This window comes from Leptonychotes weddellii, chromosome 1 (genome assembly GCF_054177405.1).
Source record: "Leptonychotes weddellii isolate Sample4059 chromosome 1, ASM5417740v2, whole genome shotgun sequence".
Taxonomy (NCBI): domain Eukaryota; kingdom Metazoa; phylum Chordata; class Mammalia; order Carnivora; family Phocidae; genus Leptonychotes; species Leptonychotes weddellii.
In genome coordinates, this window is record NC_138369.1 from 24,351,629 (window position 1) to 24,373,917 (window position 22,289).

General features: G+C 41.3%; 1 protein-coding gene across 2 annotated transcripts in view; it reads right to left on the reverse strand.

The window, feature by feature from the left end:
- The window catches only part of FHIT (fragile histidine triad diadenosine triphosphatase), a 1,147,690-nt gene that overhangs the window by 1,098,381 nt on the left and 27,020 nt on the right, over positions 1–22,289 (reverse strand). For both annotated transcript variants that reach the window (XM_081820160.1, XM_081820150.1), the window contains exon 2: positions 15,043–15,091. The gene's annotated coding sequence lies outside the window, so the exon portion shown is untranslated. The remainder of the gene's footprint in view (positions 1–15,042; positions 15,092–22,289) is intronic.

Genomic DNA, 22,289 nt, shown 5'->3' on the forward strand with positions numbered 1-22,289 from the left:
AGGTGCTATTTTTGATACATGAAATAAATATCCCATTTATTCTACTGCATTTCTGTTATATAATTGTATGGTTAGGTGGTCACTACTGTTCATTCTGGCTGCTTTAGATACCATGTGTACTTTACACACTCTAACCAGCATTAGTCCATGCTCACATGAGCATTTAATAAAAAACCCCGTGGCCACATGCCTCATAGTTGCAGCAAATTGGATACTAAAAAGGAAGAATTACTTCCTCTAAAGTGTAACCATTAACTAAAAGAAAAGCCTGGTGTGACATGAGCCATCCATAACATGAGACATCTGTAACACTGGTGAATCATAATCCTAGAGGCTGAACTAGGTGGCTACTTAGGAAGTATAAGATCTCAGAGGCACGCTCTCCACCCTGATCAATTAAATTCTCTTCCTATGAGACAAAACACACGTATTCCACAGTTAAAGACAGAGTTTGAAATGCAAATACACCCAGGGAAATTGTTCTAAAACTTCATGACTCTTATTCTGTGAACCAATGTTCTAGCATTAATACAATATTTTTCTTTTAGTCAACTCAATTTTGCTAACTTGAATTTGGAAAGACAATTTTAGGGACGGTTGGGTGGCTCAATCAGTTAAGCATTTGCCTTCGGCTCAGGTCATGATCCCAGGATCCTGGAATCGAGCCCCGTGTCGGGCTCCCTGCTCACCTACCCCACCTCTGTTCGTGCGTTCTCAATCTCTCTCTCAAATAAATAAAATCTTTTTTTAAAAAAACACAATTCTATGTTGCCACTGTATTCAATACCATTTGTACATAGTCAATATCACTCGCCATAAATAGAAAGAAAAGTATCCATCCAACATCATCTCATGTACCACCTGAAATACTGTAATAAATTATTGGTTTAAATTCACACTAAAGAGTACTAAATGAGTGATATCCGAATTCTCAACACCCCTCCATCCTGTGCTCTGACTAAAGCAGGAAAGACCACCAAAAAGAGGTAGGAAGGGCACTGAGAATCTGAAGAAGCATGTGAGAAGGTTGCATGCTTCGGGCGTTGTGGGGTGCATGTCACAAGCTATGAGAAATAAGGGTACAAAGGAGCAGGCTGTTGCCCACCGCACAATTATTTGTGTCTGGGGTTGTCCCTGCATCTGTGTCATAGCGAAAGTCCACTGTACTGGTTGATATGAAGGTCTTTCTCCACTTCTATGCACCAGCTCTTTCACACGTCTGAGCTCACAAATTACCCATCACAAAGAAATCACATGCTGTTAATAGGTCTCTTCATTGTGGTTGACAGTGCAGAACAAATGTCAGTCCCTGTGCTGAGACCAGATTTCTGGAATGCTAACAGGGGTTCCCAATAGGAGGAGACACATTACCTAGAGGTCACCCCAATAATTCCTGGCACGAGCTCCCAAATTCCACTGCTTTGTGCCATATTCACCACCAAGTGCCATATGTTCTAGCTCTCCCTGGCTACCTTTTCTCCAATCAGATTCTCAGTTCTCTGATCATCTTTCCATTGCTCTTAACACCTAGCTCTCAGCAAAACAGGTGCCTAATTTATAGAAAAAGCAAGTGAGTGAATCACTGAATGCATCAACCATAAATGAATGAATGAGTGAATGTATGAAAATAAATCAGCTTTGCAGAAAGGAGCACCTGCATGCCTAAGGCATACCCTCAAATTACCCCAACCTGTCCAAAATTATCAAGGAATGTAGCAAAAATCCCATCAGTATGCCTTTTAGAGAAGTAAGTTCCCCTTCCTTTGCCCTAGCTGAACAGAGATCTGCCACATTCTCTCTTTACAGGTGCCCACTTCTTACAAGCTGTGCAATCTTGGTAAAGTTAGTTAACTTCTCTGAGCTTCAGTTCCCTCATCTGTCAAATTCTGAAGAAAAACATCTGCCCCATGAGTTGTGATAAAGATTAAATGAGAGAATTAAAGAAGAGTGACTACCTTATTGCCTAGAGTATACTGTAAGCCAAAAATGCTGGCTACATTTTTGAACCAGATCACAATACCAAGATAAACTATCAATGGCATAATGGCTTCATGTCTTGTTGTTACAGTGTAACACCCACATGCTTTCATTCACTATCCTGATACCTCTCTGGTTTGCCAGTGTTAAAAAGAAAACCACAGGCTTCAAATGGCGTCACTTAGGTTAAGGCCCCAAGTCAGTAAACCTTGACTCAATACCTAACCTAACTGCAGTTTCAACCTCCAAAGAACATGACTTTTACCTAGTCAACGTGGGAATTTCCTGGTCAACACTAGAAAGGTTACTGACAGACCCCTTCCATTCCCCTTAGGAGGATGACCTCGCCTAAAACAATGAATTCTTTGCTAATGATTTCCTCCCCCCCCACCTCTCTACCTTTAAAAACCTTTCCTTCTCTGTAGCCCTTTGGAGCTCCCCTCCACTTGCTAGTTGAGAGGCTGCCCAATTCATGAATGGTTTAATAAAGCCAATAGATTTTTTTATTTACTCAGTTGAATTTTTGTTATTTAACACCAGTATCAGAGTATGATGTTTTTAATGCTCACAGAAAATGGAGATTAGCAGGTCCCAGTGGCATAAACAGGTACAGCAAACAGGTACAAACAGTCTTCATAAATGCATCTTACTAAATGTATCCTGGGTTGAGGATGGCCACCATTCACTCCCATTGTGAAGCCCCCTGCATTTTTCACTTCTTTCTCCCTCTGAATCTCCTGTGCTTTAATACCCATACAACATCCCTCATTTCTAAATCAGAAGGATGAGCACCTGCAGCCACAGGAGGAGAAGTTTAGGATCTGATGCTTGTAATATTTTTCAGACAGAGAACACTCTCCCAACGCTTCTACCCAGGAGATGGTAAACTACTCTGACATCTCAGCTGTTGCCCCTCCAAGCAGATTCACACATCTCTTGGCTACCACCCACTTCGGGCAGGCATCTAATCATGTTTACAGTTATTCATTATGACTGGCTCTACACAGATAGTGCCTTTGGTGTCAAACCGAATGGCCCTGTAGACCCCTAGCTCAGGAGAGCCGAAAGATACAGACATACATTAAATAAGACACAAGCAGAAACATAGCCTCCAATTCTGTGAGATGGAAAGAGACTGAAGCCGACCTGCTAGAGTCTCCTCCAGAGCTCTAGTGTGGGGAGGCGCAGAGCAAGCAGAGCGGGATCAAAAAAATCTGAGTTGCTTTGGGACCAGAAAGCTTGCCAAAAAGCTTCTGTGGGTGTGTGCAAGCAAATATGCCAGCAAGAAAAAAAGATGAACTGTTTTGCAGGGGACTCATCTTGAACCAGAAGGACGAATACGCATGCTAAGTGCCAGGGCATGTTCCTGAACCTCCGAGCTAGTGCACATCTAGTGTGATTCCATGCAGTTCTCCGTGGAAGAATCGCTCCAAGAACACGAGGTGGAGAAGTGCCTTTCGCCATCTGCGATAATCTAAATGGGGCCATGGGAGGGGGGGGTGATAATGACATGAAGAGATGGCCTCCAGTCCTCAGAATCCACCATAATGAACACTCTGTGTTTAAACAAGGCAAACTTGCATTTCCTCAAAAGGCATTTAGACACAGTCACATAATTGGGAGTGAATCTAAAAACTCTAGAAAAAGGGGCACATTTCCCCACTGACACAGCTTTATTGAAAAATCAACCCATGGCTCTAAGGGAAATGAGAAAACACAACTGGTGATTTCTAGCAAGGCATCCAATCTTCATTTTTGTGATCCCTCAATTCTCAGTTCAAGTATAAACAGACTTTTTTTTCCTCTGAAGTAGGAAAAGGATTAAGTAGGCAGGATGCTTTCTGAGTCCTGTGTAGCATATGTTCATAAGCTTTCTTTTTGTAGCATTTATGGATTCATTCTGGAGTAGGGTTAAGCTGGAGCAAAGCAATTTGGCATGCTTGCATTTGCTTTATCGGGAGAAGCAAGTGCAGTCTGCAGGGGCCACCCTGACCTGAGCCTCAGAGAAGCTTCCTGGAACCCTGAGGGGGATGCTAATGATTTTGCTCACAGGGATACTCAAACTGAGCCTTCCTCCTTGCAAAACAGAAAATGAGCTTCATGCAAATCACCCTCTGGAAAGTGGTGGCCCAGGGGCCAAGAGTGATCATTATCACGGAAACTTAATTTCTGACCAACTTCAGCGATCACCCTGCAGTATCTGCACAGGCATACAGCCTCGGGTCAGCATTCCAATCCGTCCCAGCCTAGGGAGCACATTCAGCCACAGATGTGATTTCCCAATCTGTACACGGGTTTCTATAGGCTACATCCCCATGGCAGAATCCAGGGCCGCTCCTAATGAGGGTGTGGTAGAAGACCTTTTAATGTTCACCATGCAAATTTAAAAAGCAATACTTATCATTTTTTTTTTAAGTGGAAAGAGCAGTACATACCATTTTTTAAAAAACATATCTACAAAGAAAACGGACTGGAAAGAAAGACCTCGAAATGCCATAGGTGGTCGTCTCTGGGCAGTAGGATATTGAGCAATTTCTACTTTCTTCTCTTTTGCAGATCCATTTCCCAAATAAACTGAAATGCAAGTGTATTATTTTTGTAATATGAATAAAGTGATTATAAAGTGGTTTAAAGATAGACTGGCAGTTACAAAAGAGTTTTTCATTGGCAAAACAAAGAAGCATTTCCATCAAAATAATATAATTGACCTGCACCATTAAGAAAGAACTACCACGGTCCACTTTGCTATTACCACCATCACTAACTACTCCGTAAGTACCTGCTGTACGCTGTGCCCGGCAGTAGGCATCAGTACTCAACTAAGTAACCCAGGTAATAACTAAATTATTTACATCACTGGTCCCCTGCCAGGGTTGTTTAAGTTGGAGAACCCAAAAAACAGCATTTAACAAGAGTATTAACCCATCCACCTGCCCTATACTGCACCTTGTCAGAGAATCTCTCCCAATCCTGCTGAGAGGGATTAAGGAGAATTAAGTAGGCAGCCAGCCAGGCAGACCCTGGGCCCAGACTACAGCTGATTCCAGCAAGTGTGAGCACCTGACCTAGATCAATCTACTCAGATACTTGCCCCCAGGGAAGAGGAGCTGGAGTAATTCCTGTCAGTCTCTATCCACCCCTTAAAAGGGACGGAGGGAGGGGCGCCTGGGTGGCTCAGATGGTTGAGTGTCTGCCTTCCGCTCGGGTCATGATCCCAGGGTCCTGGGATGGAGCCCCGCATCGGGCTCCCTGCTTGGCAGGGAGCCTGCTTCTCGCTCTCCTTCTAGTGCTTCCCCCTGTTTGTGCTCTCTCTCTCTCTGTCAAATAAATAAAATCTTTAAAAAATAAATAAATAAAAGGGACAGAGGGAGCAGCAGGGATAGTCAAGGTGGACCAGGCTACAGAGAGCAGAGCAGACAGTATGCAGGGAGAAGCGGTGGGAGAGGATGTGCAGCCCCAGTTAGTCATGGTGCCTTAGGATGGAGCCACTCAGAGTCAATGTGGTTTATCCATTTACTGCTCCTGGTCTGATGCCTCAGAAGCCTCTCAGTCCACTCTGCCCTCAATCATAAGCTAGCTGGTTGTCTTAGAGCAAATGCCCCATCTTTTGTTGTTTTTGTCGCTGTTTGTTTTGGTTGGTTTCTTCAAAACGAATGATTCTGAACCAAGAGGTAGTTAGAAGAAGGGTCAAAACTATGAACCCTCTTTCCCCAGTCTGCATGGCTGATTCCCCCCGCCCCCGCCCCGCCTTGTCCTTCCTTCAGATCTCAGCTAAAATGTCATAAACTCAAGCCCTCCCAGACCAGACCACCGCATATGAAGAGGTCTAGCTCTGTTTTGCCTCCTGTTGCAATAAGTCTTAACTTTTAATTATATATGTACTGTCTGTTTAATCGTGTGATCTGTCTCTCTCCCTAGATGCTAAATCATCAAGAGCTTCTTGACCTCCTGGCACATTTCAGGAGGTCAGTGGTGTTGAAAGCGTCAGTTAGTCAAGTACATTAGTACATATTCATTCATTTAATATACAAATAATCATTGAGCAGTTAACACTTGAGAAACTTGGTCCTTTCTCCATAAAGAACTAATGATTCAAAGAAGGATATTAGATATATATGCAAAGAGAGGAAACATCCACACAGCAGACACCACTGAGGGCCTATCCAACAGCCATCCCCTCTTATGCCTTGAAAGTAAAACCTCAGTTTTATTGGAGTATCCTCCCTCCACAAAGCCATGTACCCAGGGAAGGTGAGATTAACCCAGCTCAGGGGTAAATCCTGATCAGTTTAAAGCAGAGAATGGGTTAGAGCTGCTCAGATATCATCTTAGTCCCTAAGGCAGCCGGGCAGAACAGGGCTAAAGCAGCTAGAGCCCCCACTCACACCCCCAACACACGCACATGCATGCACACACACACACACGCACACCCCCACCCATCCACCAGCCACCTCCAGATGTAAGCAGCCTCGTCTGTTTACCAAACGTCCTGAGCAAATGTTATCATTTTCTAGGTATACCCTGACAAGAAGAAATTTAGATTGGAAAGCACCAATCAAGGGAATCCTATCCCATGTGCCAGTGTCTGATTTAGGAAGGAGTATGTGGCTACCATCAGCCAAATGTAACCTAAGGAGAAACCTGCTAGATACGGGAGAGGTCCCTTGTTTTTAAAAAGGGATATGAAGAAGCATGTTGTTGTTTGCCAGGACACTGTGGGTTTATATTGATGTGTAACAAGTTGATTTGGAACACTGGAATTTCATTCTATTCTGTTGTGGTTTTTTTTGTAAAGGCAATTAACTAGTCCCAGGAAGGATCCTTCAGTTATATAAAAGTTTGTTTTATGAAATGTCATGGCTCCATTCATAATTTTGTCTTGTTCTTCCAATTGGTATATACAACCTTCAGAGCTCTTGTATTTGGAAGGCTGGAAGGGCCCAGACTTTGAAATAGTGTCTTTGTTTTCACTCTTTTTTTTTTTTTAAACTAAAGCTATATAAAGCTTGTGGATTAAACAGAATAAATTTCTAAATTAAAAAAAAAGGAATACGAAGAATAAATAGTCTCTAATGCCAATGGATGCTACCATATAGTCCAGGTGACTCCCCAGAATGAAGCAGCCATCTTAGAACCATTAAGGCAGCCAATCTGAGGACCAAGTCAAAACCAATGAAGATGGCAGAGGAAAAAAGCATGAAATGAAGACTTTAATGACACTGTTGAGCCACCAAATTAACATAACCTGGAGCTGCCCCCTTGGGATATCTTGTTCCTTGAGATAATTCATTTTCCTTATTCTGATGGCTTTTATTTTGTGTTCAAATATAAGTTGGTAGAGAAATTCACAAAATAATTGACAATACTTAGCAATCTGTCAACAACTTAGTGCTCAAAATCCTCTTTCTACTGCACAGTGACAACCATCAAAGGCACTCCAGTGGATCCCCAGTTGCTTGGCACCAGGGAAAAGTGGATTGAGGTTGTATTCCAGACATTCAGAGCCCGGGTTCTATAACGCCTTCCCATCAATCATGACATCCATGGGGCTCAGCACGTAGACATGGAGAGGGTTGGAAGTTTTCTTTCTTTCTTTTTTTTTTAATTCCCTTATTGTTTAAACTATTTTGAGTTGACTTTCTGATTATTTGCCGCCAAAAGCATCTTCACTGATAAATTTATCTTCACGTAATTAGCAACAAATTTATGTGACTTCGAGCAAAAGACTCAGGATAAAATGGTGCAGAGATTCATGGTTCTGCCCACATTCCTCCAAATCTACAGATGATGGATCTTAAGTGAATTTCTCCCTTAAAGGAAGACAACTGAAATGCCAGGAAAAGAATTAACCATGTGATCATCTGACACTCTCACCATCGTGAGAGTCATAAAGCATACCACAAATGCTGATGCATCACCTTGTCTCAGTGGTGGGCAGCATATTTTAAGTATGCCAAGTTGTACATTTTTTTATCCCTCCTGTATAGTTCCCTTTCTTATCTCAAGAACTTCAACAGAGCTTGTATTCCCTTTGTCCAAATGCAGAAAGTACTAGAAGGCAATCTCTAACCCCCCCAAATCTGGCCCCTCTAAGGATTTTTCTTTCATGGAAGGGTATGTGCTGACACCAGCAAAAAGGACAGGGATAAAACAAAGTTTGGACTGTGTTGTTTAAAACTATTCTGTTTCCTTTATTCTTGTTTAGGTGGAATACTACTAGGGAGAAACTAGAGGTTTCTAGATCCTTAAAGTAGTGGAGGCCAGCACCCTGTTCCCAGGCAGATCTCTAGGGAGGGTCATAGGACTTCCGATGGGGATGGTGAGGAGATACTAGGAAAATGAATACTGAGTCCTTGAAATGAAAAAGAGCCCAACCTCCTTTGGAGAGACACAGCAGGGCCACCCAACACTGCATAGACAAGGAACCTCCTAGAGTGACCAGCATGGACTAAGGAACAGAGGGCCTTTTCTTGAATGTTCTGTATGTAGGAGCCAAGGGCAGGCAGCCCCAAGATGGGCCACTCTGACATGATAATTATTTTCAGTTAAAAAGCAATCGAAACCCAGAAGATTCCAAAAAACCTCTTTACCTGGTAGACAGGGAGGAAACTAACAAGGCCTGTTTCATCAAAGTCCTCTCTTTGACTTTTTTTTCTGAGAGGTACAGCAAACATTTGTTTACCAAATATTTACTCTTTTTCATCTCCCTGTGTATTACATTCCTTCCCTTTAAAGTCTCAAACCCTAAATTCTTCTCCTTAATTCATATACCTCATTTTGCCTATCTTCAGAGTTTCAATGTGTATGTGGATTCTCCATATGTAAGAGATCAAATGTGTTTCCTGTTAACCTGTCTCGTGTCAATTTGATTCTTAGTCCAGCTAGAAGGTCCTTGGAAGAGAGAGGAAATTCTTGCTTCTCACATGTGCTATGGCAGACATGCAGAATCAGTGACATTCCCAACACCACGAAGATGAAACCTCACAACAGTTTGAGAAAGAGAAAAATAACAACCAAGTAGGCATGTCTACATGATTAAAATTCTGGTATGCAACATTCAAAGCAATTTTTCTAAATTAAACCTTTAAATGAGAATGCTAACTCAGTTTGTATTTTTAATTGGCTTGACATGTCATGAGCTCCCAAAGGACACATTACCAAGCCAAACTCTCACTACTTTTTCAATATCTTCCCACAAGTCCTGCTACCTTAAAAAAAAAAAGGGAAAATTTACTGTAACATAGACAGTTCCATGGCTGGTGAACATCACTGAATATTTTCAAAAAACATTCAAATAAAAGGCAAAACAGAACTCTTTTATTTAAATTCTCGATAAATAACGCCACACCCATTCATGGGAAACGGACTATATTTCCCTCAATGGCTGGGAATTAGTGAAGACTGAATATAATGAAAATAAGTGCCCTATATGCGTGGCACTTTAAATAGTGGAGATTCCCAAACAATACAAAAACATTTTCAAGTCACACATAGGATATGAAGTGAAAATGTTCTTGGAGGAAATCTTCTCTAATAATACCTACTTCAGAGGGTGCTGGGAAGCTCTATTAACACCAACAGAATACTTTTAGATCTTCAAATAAAAGGACTATAGAAATGCAAAGTATTATTATTATAGTTCTGAAATAATTTCACACCTAGGGATGAGAAAACCCCAGGCCAAATTTTACTAAAGCTTCTCTCCTGTCTGATAAACAAGAAATGCCACAAGCATGGGAGGAAGGGAGGGGGGTGGAAATCAAATAGAACAAAGACATCAAAGTTTCTCTTTAACTTGAGCTTTGTATTCCCCCTAGATGTCATTTTAGGGGACTCAGAAAAAAATGAGTCCCTTTAAGGTCAGGGTTAAGTACAGAAACAATGTTCAATTGCCTTTTTTTTTTTTTTACCAGATAAAGTGCCAACCAACCGAGGTGAACAAATGCCCTTGTCCACTTCCATGGGGCACAGTTCCTCCCAAAGCACTGGCCAAACTTAAAAATGGCCAGATAAATTATTACCTGAATCACCCACCAGTGCTCTCTCACCAGGAGGCCAAAAAGAGGCTGCTTTCACAGACACCAGGATTTCTACTTAGTGGCTGAGAGCACAAGACTGTCATTTGTTGCTGCTGATGGAGGTGGTGGTGAGGATGTTGATGATCATGACCGTAAGGATGGTGATCACAGTAACGATAGGATATAGAACAGAAGTTGTCAAACCCTGCTGATCAATGGAATCACCTGTGGAGCTTTTTAAACGACAGATTCTTGGTCCCCATCTCAGATCGACTGATTCCAAATCGGAAAGATAGACCTCAAGTTTTGTTTTGTTTTTTAAGATTTTATTTATTTATTTATTTGACAGAGAGAGAGAGAGACAGTGAGAGAGGGACACAAGCAGGGGGAGTGGGAGAGGGAGAAGCAGGCTTCCGGCGGAGCAGGGAGCCCGATGTGGGGCTCGATCCCAGGACCCTGGGATCATGAACTGGAAGGCAGACGCTTAAGGACTGAGCCACCCAAGCGCCCCTAGTTTTGTTTTGCTTTAACAGAGCCATTAGGATAACAACTGAAGTGACAGTGTTTGTAAACAATGTCATGATTAAGAATGCAGGCTTTGTAGGCAGGCTGGCTGGCGTCTAATCCCAATTCTGACGCTTACTAGCTGTGTGACTCTGGGCAAATACTTAAGCCTCAAGCCTCAATTTACCCATCTATAAAATCGAAATGCTATTACTACCTACACTTCATAAGGCAGATGCCTAGGAAAGAAAGCAAATTCTGAAAGCATATGTTAATTCCAAGGAAGACCAAAAGTTACACATTAAAGAACACATTACCAACCAGATCAACATGATAATGGAAGTATTCCATATTGATTTAAACAAAAAATGTGATATGATTATGTTAGGGGGCTGTGGGGACCAGAAGCGATGAGTGGGAAGTGTTAAAGAACTATTGCTAAAATCGATACAGCAGGAAAAAAAAAACAGTATTTGGCAATAGATAAATGCCGGAAGTATCAGAGATGAAAGCTGCCAATTGCAGGGCATGGGCTGGAAGGGTAGGAGAAATGCAGAAGGAGGGGGTAGGTGTTGCAGTTTTTCAATATTTGCTTTTTAGCGCTGTTTTATTCAAACAAGGTAGATAGGTTGCTTTGATAAAAATAAAAGTGAATTTAAAAAGATAATCCATAACATGTATAATATTGTATGTCTTTATATACTACAGTTACCATAAGGTTTTTCAGTTTACCAAAACTTGCTTTTTAAAAACCTGATTGATAGAATCCTTCCAAATGTACCACCAAAATGTCCAGGTGCTGGACATTGACAATAACCATTTACTCTGTCCCCGGCACCTGCAGCCCTCCTCCCACCGCAGTGCTGCACGGAAGGCAGGGAATAATATTCCAAACTCACATTCTCAGATTTTCACCCAGGGCCTTCCGTTGGCTAATTTAACAGAAAGCTGGAGAGCAAGGAAGACCAGGGAACGCTGACAAGAGAGGGCAGCCTCCGGGGGCTCAGAGCCTTTCAGAGGAGCAACGAGCTGGAGGCACAAACAGAATGTCCAGCACAAGCACCGAGCAGAGTTTTATTTTTATTTTTGTTTTTTAAATTTATGTCCCTTTTCTACTCAGCCTTATATTTAAAAAAAAAAGATCCCTTGATTTCTCAACCTGTTTAACATAAATGGCATCACCATCATCATCCGCTGATGTTATGCAGCACTTGACAACTGGCTAAGCACTTTCAAGTACACTACCTTTACGTCATCCTCAGAACACCTCGATGCAGTAGACTGGGCAAAGGTTATCCTGATTTTACAGCTGAGACCTTAAGAAAAGTTGGGTATTTTGCCCAGAATCATAAAGCTACCAACAGTAGCGCCCAAACTGGAAGGCATGTTTCCCAGCATGTCAGCCTAGGCTCTTTCCACCACACAAGGCACTCAGGCTACTTATTCACAGTAGGAGCGCAAAATTGATGTTCCTGTGAAAAAAGCATTAACCAGCTTTGTTCTAGGCACCGCAGAGAACACAGAAGTAGTCAACAAACAAGACACAAGGGGAAACAGAGCGCACTTGCCCATTCCATTCTCGAGAAACCACAAGGAATGCCAGAGACCGAAATAATTGAGTTTTCAATCACACCATACACATCGTTGAAAAGAAGGTGTTCAGTAGGGCAAGGCAAGTGTTCAGAAGAGGAATAAAAGTCCAGGGAAAAGGAGGAAAAAAATACGTAACGAGTTTTGTTTGGGGAGGCTAGAGTAGGTGGAAGGAAATCACAGTCCCTTCACAACCCTCAGGCAGCAGAGAGACCAGGGCTCCAGAAACTGCTGTGAAGACCTCTCTGCTTCTCTTGCCATTTCCAGCTCTACCCCCACATACACACACATCGTTTGAGAGCTTAGAGAAGCAGCCAGAAGTGACTTCTCTCTACCAAACACAGGAGGCGTGGGAAGTCCAGCAAAATGGCCCACTTTTAAAATACTAATTGACAACTCTGAACCTTTTATAATATAACCTACTGCAAAACGTTCAGGTACTTACACGTGATGGAAGAAAGTAATGAATGGTATTTTAATTGTAAACCTCCAAACACACCCCGTTTATTCCATATCTACTACTCTACCACTTAGGCTTCTGTGGTGCCAGGACTGAAGCCAGTTGGCTAATTTGAGGAGGATTATTGGAAAGAAACTTGGGGCTCACTGAATCCATGGAAAATAAGCCTAATTTTCCACTGGAAAATAAGGCTTAGCAACCATCATTTGCTGAGATAGACATGGAGACCAGGGAATGGGAAATGCTATGGTGGTCCCCACAGTAGTTGTTTTCAGAGCAGGATGCCCACTGGGAAAAAGGAGAATCCCTTAGCTCAAGATTCAAACAGCACATGAACACCCCCTTACCCAAGCTAGTGATCATGCACCCATCCCGAGGCTGAGTAAAGGCCCCTGGGTAGGGCCCCTGGTTAGAGTTCCACTGATCTAACCACCTCAAAAGGAAATCAAGGCACTGTTAGGAAGGGAAAACAGATACAAGAACAGGAAAGAAAGGGGAAGGCGGAGAAGTCCCTCTACGCTTGCCAAGCCTTTCTTCCAAAATTCCTTATGAATCTAACTAGCTAGCAGTTAAGATCACTATTTCTTAAGATTCTATATACTAATAATTGTCTACACACAGCCAAAGAACATGTTTACCCTGATGCCTACAAAACTTCACCCTGACAACTTTTTACTTCCAGAGGCCTCACTTCTCACTTGACCTGAAAGCTGTCTTTTCCTCTGATTCCTAAAGACAAAGCAGAATTTGTCCTTCTTTAGTACTGACATGCTCACCTTGGAAACATTATCCTATAGTTTCCAAAAAGCACAGACTTCTCAAAATGTCTAAGGAATAAATTCAGAAGGATGCTGATTTGATGATGATGATGGTAATATTAACAACGGTCGCAGCAACTAACATCTACTGAGTATTTGTCACGGGCCAGGACCTGTTCCAAGCCTTTAATACCTAATAATTCATTTAACCTCCACAACAAGCTTATGAGGAAAACAATATTATGATCTCCATTTCACGAACTAGGAAACTGAGACGCAGAGGGGTAAATAATGTGTCCATAGTCCAACAGCTAATAAAAGCCAACCCAGGACTGAATCCATGTCTGACTCCAAAATACCAGTTTAACAAAGGATTTTCATTGAGAGCAGAGGAAATGGACTATGCTGTGTGAAAACATTCTGCAAGAGAAATGGGAGCACCGTAACAGTACCTAAAGATCGCAAGGTTCTGAAGATTGCCACATCACCACCAGCTCCAATAATTTATGAGAATTTATTTCTAAGAGGCTATCAAGTACTGCTTTATTCCAAGATGTGGCTCAGTGGTCCAGAGATGTGTAAGTTATATGGCTGAAAACCATTAAGGAAAAATTCCACGCCAACCAGGCTTCATGCACCAGAGTTTAGTCATCCCAAAGCAGATCCTCAAAATGGTGTTTTTATAGCTCATGTTTTGATCATTCAAAAGAGGTTTTCTCCAATTTCCCTGTAAAATTCTTTTTCACCCTCAAAACAAACGTTAAAAACTCAGCCCCAGAAGTAGATCTGTCATAAAGTTAGGAATAACTTAAAATAGAAGGTAAATCAAAATGGCTTTTCAACTTTAACTAAAGTGGTCACGGTCATGATTGCTGTAATAAAAACGACAGGAATTGTCAAAAACATAATTGATGATGAAAACAAATGTAAAATTATGGCATATTTCACCCTGGCCACCAAAGACTCTTGATGAAACTGCAGCCCTATAATTCCGCAGAATGAATTCTTTAAATTAAAATACTTCATGCAGAACAGAAATTAAACAATGAATCAAAGAACAATGCTGTACAGCCGTATGCTTATAAATATACCTAGCAAAGAGGAAACAATTACATTTTTCCATGTAAAAACCAATGCGATTGTAATGTTTCACAGAAAGCTGATAGGTACTTTTCCCATTGCTTCAAACTTGGAAGTTCATTTCCTGTAACTCACTTAGGGTCCACAGAGACTGGGCAGAATGAAATTAGCTACACCAAACTGGCTGGCTTTCTCCTTTCTACAAAACTAGCTTCTCCACGCAACTGCACAACTGACTTTCATGATAAATTTCATCCAACCCAATTCAAATGCCACTCGCATTTTAGTTTAAATGCTTTATTTGGCCAGCTGGTTTTATTTAACCATCGACTAGAAGCGGTACGAGCGCATTCTTTTTCCAGCTAGCATTAATCTTAGTAAACTTAGCTCCATTGGAATGTCTTAACTCTGAGAAGAAAGCAAAAGTCAGCAAGCATACAATTGCATTTGGCTACCCTCAGCACATCATTTTATTTCCTCCTGCTCCCTGCTAACTATTGCTCAGCACTTTTGCCTAAGAGGGAGGACAAGCAGGTGGTTAAGGAAGTTGTCCTGTCAGCTGTATCTTTAATCCAAATGTTTAAATCTCTGAATAAAAGAAAAATCAATGTTGTAAAGGCAATGTTTGTCAAGGCCATGTAATAAATACACTTACCTTTACAGACTGTTCTCAATGGATTTTCCTTCTTCGCTGAGCTTCAAAGCTACAAAGAGATAAAAACGAAAGTAGGGAGTTATCCGCAAGTAAAACACCAAATGTTTTCTCTCCATGTCTCTAAGGAGAATTTCCATATGCCATGGTATGTGGCACTGGCCAAAAAACCCAGGCCTCATACCTCCCTCACAAAAGGCCAATAAAAGACTGTCATCAAGTGAAAACAGCACGCACATCCAGCCAGAATTCAATCACACACACCAGTCAGATGGACAATCAAATCTTTTGGGGTTGTGAACTCCTCAACAGTGTGGGAACAGCTTATAAACCGCAGAGATGCAAGTCAAATTAAATGTTACGCAGCACACTCACTTTGACCGAGCATTTTATGTTCTTAATTTCTTTCATTGTCGTCTTTCTTGCACACCCTATTTCCATTTCTCTGAAAAAGTTTTACGTGGGGGAGCCTGTTCCATTTCTATGAGATGCATGGTCCTTTCAATGCGGATCTCACCACTTGCCCCATGAGTACACAGATGCAAGCTGACAGGTACAGTCCCCATTCCCTAGGTAGAGAGAAACTCACAGAGCCCACGAAGCCCCACTCCACATTTCAAATCAAAACTTGACATGTTAAATTAAGCTCCCTGTGATCAAAACATACCATGTACTGAGCACACACGGGTCAACGTGATAAGAGATGTAGTAAATGATAGTTGTTAAGCAATACAGGAGTTCCCCCCACCTTAGTGGAGGTTTTACTTTCCATGGTTTCAGTTACTGGCAGTTAACGGTGGTCTGGGAGCAGATGATCCTCCTTCTAACAAACTGTCACAAGGTCAATAGTAGCCTCACGCTACTCGCCGTGCCTACGTCATTCCCCTCACTTCATCTCATCACGTAGACATTTTATCATCTCATATCATCACACGAAGAAGGGTGAGTACAGCACAGTAAGATATTTTGAGAGAGAAAGAGAAATCACATTCTTCACATAACTTATTATAGAATATTGTTCTGACTGTTCTGATTTTTGTTCTAACTATTCTAATTTATTAGTAGTTATTGTTGTTAATCTCTTACTGTGCCTAACTTATACACTAAACTTTATCACAGTTTGATAGATATAGATAGATAGATAGATAGATAGAAAGATAGATAGATAGATAGATAGATAGTAGATACAGGGTTCAGTACCCTCTACAGTTTCAGACATCCACTGTGGGTGTCTGAATGTATCTTCAGTTGATAAGTGCGGGACTATTATCATAATAATATTTCAAGGGCTTGATATAACATTCTATATCAGTACATCATTACTCATATCATATGGTCAAAAGTAATTGGAATATTCCTCTTTCTGTCATTCTTGGCTAAGTCCTAATATCTCCTAATAGTGTGGTAGTTGGGAATGGCCAACTAATCCATGGTTTTCCCATGGTTCTTTTTCTTTTCCTTCAATGTCCTAAGTACTTGCTTTAGCCCTTAACAAAAAACCCATTACTGCTGATGTATGGTCACTAAAGACCAAGACCAGACTTCTGGGCTGTGACATAAATCCTGTAATATTTATGGAGATAAAGCCCCTCCATGAGACAACATCAGAAATTTCCCCTTTCCCCTGATATATGGATTGCAATGGAGTTAGGAGAAAAATAATCTGGGATAAACAGAATTTGGGGAAGACTGGATAAATAGGATAATATTACATTTTGTAAAATATGAGAGACTTATGGTCTGACAACATAGGGACCGACCTGTATGCCTTTCCACTTTAAACACACAGAAATCCTAAGCAAAATATGGTGATAATTTAAATACATATTTATCCAAATAGCCAAGCTCAAAAGAAAGGGAAAAGACAAACATGAAGAGATAAGGAATATAAATTTTCTAGAATGAGACATGAATCCTCTTGAAAAAAGGACGCCAAGACCTCAGCAAGATAAATAAAAGCAAATCCACAGGTAGATACATCAGAAAGAAACCACAAAACACCAGAGATAGAAAGTCTTAAAGTCAACCAGAGAGAAAAAACAGACTCCTTGCAAAACAACTTGTCATCAGCAAAAATAAAAGCAAGACAGCAATGGAATAACATGTTCAAAGTACTAAGGGGAAAAAAAAGTTCAACAAAAATTCTATAGCCATGCTAAACCAATTATCATTCAAGAACGACAGAGAAATAAGGACATTTTTCAGGGATAAAAAAAAGGATTGTTTTCTGCTCACAGTAGTTTACTTTTGCTGAAAGAAATACTAAAAGGCATACTTGAATAAAAAGGAATTGACCCCAGATGGAAGGAATGAGGAGCAAAATGCAATGGGAAATAAAGACATTAGCAAGCATGATGGTAAATCTAGTAAATTTAATAATAAATAATGGGTATTGAGGCACCTGGGTGGCTCAGTTGTTAAGCGTCTCCCTGCCTTCGGCTCAGGTCATGATCCCAGGGTCCTGGGATCGAGCCCCACATAGGGCTCCCTGCTCAGCAGGAAGCCTGCTTCTCACTGTCCCACTCCCCCTGCTTGTGTTCCCTCTCTCGCTGTGTCTCTCTCTGTCAAATAAATAAATAAAATATTTATAAATAAATAAATAAATAAAGGTTATTGAATAATAATTACTAAGCCTTGGTTGTAAAATCCAACAACAACAATAATGACCAATTTTTAGTGTTTGCATATAAGGTGAAATGAGTTGTTGGCTGCAATTATATGGAATAAGGGAGGGGAATAAATTGCTTAGAAGGAAGAGACAGATACTAATTAAACTGTTAAAGATATGCATTAAAGTTACTGACTAACTTGTTAAGGATAACCAGCATTTCTTTCTCATTGTACGTAGTCAAAGACACCCTTGCATATATGCTCACAAAGATGCATACAAAAATGTTTAGAGCATCATTGCTAGAATGCCAAGAAATACTGAAAACAACCCAAACATCTATCAATAGTACAATGAATACATATATTTTTACAGTCTTAAAATGGGGTATTATACAGCTTTGAAAAATCAATGAAACAGTCACACACATCAACATCTATGCCTCTCAAAAATATGATATAAAACAAACAGCAAGTCACAGAAGACTATATGTATCATTCTATATATATAATATGTTTAAAAAGGTAAAAATACATACTATCTTGTTTTGAAATATAACATATAAGTGGCAAAAACTATAAAGAAAAGCAAGGGAATGATTTACACAGAATGCAAGCGACGTTTAGCTTGAGGACAAGGGAGGAGATATAATGAGAAGCATTGGGGAAGATTCTGGAATATGGTAATGCTCTATTTCTTGGCCAGGGAAGTGGTATCTAGATGTTCAGGTTATTATATATTGTATTATAATAGAATACAATACAATAAATGCTGTAGATATACACTTCCAAAAATTCTTTTGTACATATGGTCTATTTCACAATGTTAAAACACATAAGAGTAATCACCAAAAGAAAAGAAATGTCCAAACCAACTGAGGGAACAATATAAAGGACAGAAAACTCAGCCAATTCTCTATAGAAGACTGGAATGGAAGCAGGCAAGAAGTGAAAGGAAAGCACAGTGAATAGAAAATACAAAAGAAAATATTTAAAGTACGTTCAAATATGTCACAAATCAGAGTGAATGGATTAAATACGTCTGTTAAAATAATTTTTTTAATCGATTTTTTTAAACTTTGCTATATGATGTTTATAAGAAACACATCTAAAATGTAAAAGGAGTTTGAATGGGAAAGTATAGAAAACTATACACCAAGCAAATAGGAACCAAAAGAAAACTGGTGGAAATACTACTAGGCAAAACAGAAGTTACCGGTGATAGAATACATATTTGCATCAGCTATCTATTGCTGCATAACAAACTACCCAAGAATTAATGACTGAAAAATAGTAATTTAGTGTCTCTATGGTTTCCACGGAACAGGAATTCTGACAGCATATGACTGAGCCAGTGTTTCCGTATGCGACAATGCCCAAGCCCTCAGCTGAAAGGCTTAGAAGTTGGGCTCTGGAATCACCAGAAAGCTCAATCCCTCAAACATTTGCCAGTGGTTGCTGAAGGTTAGCTGAGACCTTAACAGGGGCCAGAACACCTACATGTGGCTTCTCCATGTACCCTGAGTTGCCTCACAACATGGTGGCTGGGTTCCAAAGGCAAGAGTTCCCAGATAGGGAGCCAGGCAGAAGCTGTATTCTTTCTGGCCTAGGCTTGGAAGTCACATTAACACCATTTACACAGCATTCCACTGGTCAGGGCAGTCACAAACCCCCACTGAGACTCAAGGGAAGAGAACAAAGGCTCCATCTCTTGGCAGGAGGGGTGGTGGTCAGTGCTCAGTAACATGAGCACATGGGACTGGATAAATGTGTTGGTGTGACCCCCTGTGGAAAATGCAATCTGCCAAAGCATTCTTTATAAGTGCATGTGGAACATAAGGAACATCCGACCATGTATTAGGCCACAAGGGTAGTCCCAACAAATACCAAAAAAAAACAGCTATCAAACAAAGTTCTCTGTGATCACAGTGCATTAAAGTTAGTTATCAATTACAAAAAGAGATTTTTAAACCTATGTTTGAAAATTACAATCTTTAGGATAGTTTCTCTTTCTGAGTTGGAGATAGACAAGATCGTTCAGTGAATCCCACTGCACAAGAGTCCACATCTGGAGCCCATATTGCCACTTTGGTTGTGGATATATTGCATTTGAGGTTCCTGAGAGATGTCTAAAAGAAATGTCCAGGTTGGGAGTTGGATATGTGTGTCTGTAGCTCAGACAGGTGGTTTGGGAGTGGTGAGTTATCTTTGCCTAGGAAGTAACTGTGAGTATGGACGTGGCTGTCCAGGGAGATGGTACAAAGTAGGAAGGGAAGATCTGATCCTTGAGGAAGTTGAACATTCAACAGTTATGTTGAGAGGATGATACCCACATAGGAGAGAAAATAGTTGCCAGAGAAGTAAAACAAAAACGTTAAGTGTCACAGAAAGGCCAAGTAATAGAAGTACTACAAGTACCCTACATGGGACGCCTGGGTGGCTCAGTTGGCTAAGTGTCCAACTCTTGATTTCAGCTCTGGTCGTGATCTCAGGGTTGTGAGATCGAGCCCCGCATCGGGCTCTGCACTCAGCTAGAGATTCTCTCTCTCCTTCTCCCTCTGCCCGTCTACCCACTTGTGCTCTAGCTCTCTCTTTTGCTCTCTCTCTCTCTCAAATAAATAAATAAATCTTTAAAGATTAAAAAACTAAAATGCCCAATGTGAAGGTCACTGAGGAATTCAATGAGAACTTGGACTAGTTGAGACAGAATTCAGTTTGGAGTTGGTGAAAAAATAAGTGGAAATCATTAAAAAGAAGACAAGTAAGGACAATCCTAGGTATGTTTGGGTGTGAAGGGGAAGAGAGAGAGAATAACAACAGGAGGAAGATAAAGGACTGAAAGAGTGTTTCTTTGTGCACTTTGTAGACAGGAAAAAAACCTGAGTGTGTGTAAAGGTAATGAGAAGATCCAGTTGGGACTAAGAAGCTAAGGGCAGAAGAGCAAGAAAGGGTAATCAGGACTGCAAGTTCCCAGAAAATCAAAAGGGATAGGTGGGGGAATTGGTCTTAAAACAGAGCTTGGGGCGGGGGGCGTCAGGGTGGCTCAGTTGTTAAGCATCTGCCTTCAGCTCAGGTCATGATCCCGGGGTCCTGGGATCGAGCCCCGCATCGGGCTCCCTGCTATGCGGGAAGCCTGCTTCTCCCTCTACTACTCCCTCTGCTTGTGTTCCCTCTCTCGCTATCTCTCTCTGTCAAATAAATAAAATTAAAAAAAAAAAAACAGAGCTTTGGGGGGCGCCTGAGTGGCTCAGTGGTTAAGCATCTGCCTTTGGCTCAGGTCGTGGTTCCGGGGTCCTGGGATTGAGCCCTGCATCAGGCTCCATGTTCGGCAGGAAGCCTCCTTCTCCCTCTCCCACTCCCCCTGCTTGTGTTCCCTCTCTCGCTGTCTCTCTCTCTGTCAAATAAATAAATAAAATCTTTTAAAAAAAAAAAGGGGCACCTGGGTGGCTCAGTCGTTAAGCGTCTGCCTTCAGTTCAGGTCATGGTCCCAGGGTCCTGGGATTGAGCCCCACATGGGGCTCCATGTTCGGCCCTCCTTCTCCCTCTCCCACTTCCCCTGCTTGTGTTCCCTCTCTCGCTACGTCTCTATCTGTCAAATAAATAAATAAAATCTTCTTTAAAAAAAAAAAACAGCTTTGCGCTCATCTTGATCACATAATGCCTTGTGACTGGCATGCATGGTATTGCCTTAAATTATTTCTCCTGTGTATGTTTTATCACCTTGATTAGTGTCTAAACTCCTTAAGACCTATGGCCTTTATTGTTCAAACCAACCATACCAGCCCGTGCATTGTGAGCCCCAGATTCTATACCTGTACCAAACAGTCCTTCAGTAAATACATGTTGAGTAGACAAGTACAAGTGGATTCTACAGTCTTTGTGTACATCTCTCTGGTGCCCGAGCATTTTCCACACAGCTGTGCTACGTATCCAAAATAGGAGCAGGTCAGGATCAAAAAAACTCTGGTTTCAATGCCCAAAGTCAGGAATAGCCACTCAAAATAGTCCTCTCTTTCCCATGTTTGCCTTGACCCAAAAATCCAAGCACTTAAACTTCTACAGGCCATGAAAACCTTTTCACCTGCAGCTGCAAGGTGGTACACCGCCTCCCATTCCCCTCAGGCCTAGTTCATCCCCATTCTGTTCTGGAGCAGACAGAATCTGTAACTGTCATATGACCTCCTGCAAGACAGATTAGATTTAAATCAACCCAAATAGGTTTGGGCTTCAGTGGCTCCTAAAAGACATAAACATGGAGGCAGAGCAGTATGGGCCAATAACACCCTGATTTTTCTTGCTCGTTTTTCAGAGGATAGCCACCTAGAAAATCTTCACCAACCCCAAGTCCCTCACTCCATTACCCAGCCCCCAGCTCCCTTAAAAACCAGCCTGAATTTATTTTTTTTATTCTTATGTTAATCCCCTACATTACATCATTAGTTTTAGATGTAGTGTTCCATGATTCATTGTTTGTGCATAACACCCAGTGCTCCATGCAGAATGTGCCCTCCTCAATACCCATCACCAGGCTAACCCATCCTCCCACCCCCCTCCCCTCTAGAACCCTGTTTGTTTTTCAGAGTCCATCGTCTCTCATGGTTCATCTACCCCACCGATTTCCCCCGCTTCATTCTTCCCCTCCT